Genomic DNA, 2,231 nt, shown 5'->3' with positions numbered 1-2,231 from the left:
TCCATTTACCATTTACCATTTAGGTCCATTTACCATTTACCATCTTGGAACTATGCATTTAATTAAGTGGTGGTAATAGGTCTACTGAATTACTTTTTAAGGTCAGGGTTAGGAATTTTTTGAATTTCGATTAGGATTTTTTCTGAAACCCACACTTGTGGTCAAGTGACTTAATCTGGAGTCATTCTAAATGTAGTTTTACATGGTTGTAAGTGGTATAATCTCCTGCTCACCATTTTACCTATTTTTTAAAAATCTCTTCTGTCATCTCATAGTCTATTAATTAAGTTTGTATATTTTGGTTTTACTAAAAGTATTGTAGATGGATGCATTTGCTGCCTGGATTATGCTCACTGGTAATGGTTTTTCTAGTCCAAAAGGGGTTTTTGTACCAACGAGGAATGGAGGGCTGGACTGTAACACCTGAGACTGGGGTTTGCTTCCTGTATGTGGTTGTGTAACATGATTCTCTAAGCTTCACAAACACAAATGAACACTGGGATCCATTAATAAATCTCAATGAGGTTTCATGGAGAGAACTATCTAATTCATTATACATACGGGTGAATAAAAGGAAAAACCAACATAAAGTGTGTTGGGCCACCATGTGCCGCTAGAACATATTCAATGGGCCTTGACATTGAGTCTACAGTCTCTGGAACTGGAGGGATGGAGCAACATGCTTCCAGATGATATTCCTTATTTGTTATTATTTGATGGTGGTGGAGAGTGCAGCTAACACATCAGTCCAAAGTCTCCCATCCGTAGCATATGATTCAATCAATGTTATACTCATTGAACCATTCAGTGAGCCCTTGCGCCCAATGAATAGGGCATGTCATCCTGAAAGAGACCACTCCCATCAGGATAGAATTTTTTTTCATAGGATAGAGGTGATCATTCAGAACAACTTTGGGCGGCTGTGGCTCAGGAAGAGCGGGTCGTCCTCTAATCGGAAGGTTATTGGTTTGATCCCAGGCTCCTGCTGCCACATGTCGCAAGATACTAAACCCCGAATTGCTCCCATATTACTTTTTTCCACATCTCTGCAGACCAGAGCATATGGTTTCACTAATGACGTCTCAAATGTATATTTAAGCAATAGCTCACAACATCCAGTATGTTAAGCTAAGGGGTGTAGTCCAGCCCGACGTGAAGCAGAGCCACCATGGAGGTTCAAGTTGACCCTAAATGTTTTAATTTTGTAGCAGTTTTGTAGCAGTTTGTAACAGTTTTTAGGAGTTTGTAGCAGTTTGTTGCAGTTTTGTAGCAGCTCATAGCAGTTTCGTGGCAGTTTATTGCAGTTGTGTAGCAGTTTATAGTAGTTTTGTAGCAGTTTTGTAACAGTGTGTAAGTATGTAGCAGTTTGTGGTCGTTTTTGTAGCAGTATGTAAAAGTTTTGTATCAGTTTATAGCTGTTTATAACAGTTTTATAACAGTATCTAGGTTATGTGGTCTGTTATCTAAATTGGTATGGTGCAACTACTTGCCATTCGTCAGTTCACAGTAACTATCTCTATTGGTACTTTAGAAATAACTATTTCGTTTACTTTTCTTTATAGAAATGAATGGACTTCTGAGATATAGGGCTACTGTGTGTATATACCGATCAGCCATAACATTATCACCACATGCCTAATAAATGTAGATAGTGCCAAAACAGCCCTGACTGTCGAGGACTCCACTAGACCTCTGAAGGTGTGCTGTGGTATCTGGAACCAAAACGTTAGCAGATCATTAAAGTCCTGTAAGTTGTGGGGTGGGACCTCCAGTGATTGGACTTGTTTGTCCAGCACATCCCACAGATGCTCAATTAGCTTGAGATCTGGGGAATTTGAGGTCAAGTCAACACCTTGAACTCGTTGTGTTCCTCAAACTATTACTAAACCATTTTTGCTTTGTGGCATGGCGCATAATCCTGATGTTTCCATGAAAGAGTGTATATGATCTGCAACAATACTTACTCTATGTTGAAAAGACAACCAAATTTTGAAAATGTTTAAAAGAAAAAAGAAACACACACATATATACTATATAGTCAGATCTTAAGGTAGCTATGTTAGCAAAATGCTAGCTAACTAGCTAGATAAACTACATCAATAATTAGCTAGCTAATCAACGTTAATTGTTATCTCGCTAGATACATCTGATAGCTAATGTTAGAAAAATGCTAGTGTGGCAAGGAGTGGGGTTTTTAAATGTTAAATAAGGGGGGGGAACTAAAGATAACG

The sequence above is a fragment of the Morone saxatilis genome, unplaced genomic scaffold (genome assembly GCF_004916995.1).
Source record: "Morone saxatilis isolate NCDOM2014 unplaced genomic scaffold, NCSU_SB_2.0 Contig4, whole genome shotgun sequence".
Taxonomy (NCBI): Eukaryota; Metazoa; Chordata; class Actinopteri; family Moronidae; genus Morone; species Morone saxatilis.
The sequence above is the reverse complement of the archived record's forward strand: the minus strand, read 5'-3'. Positions refer to the sequence as shown.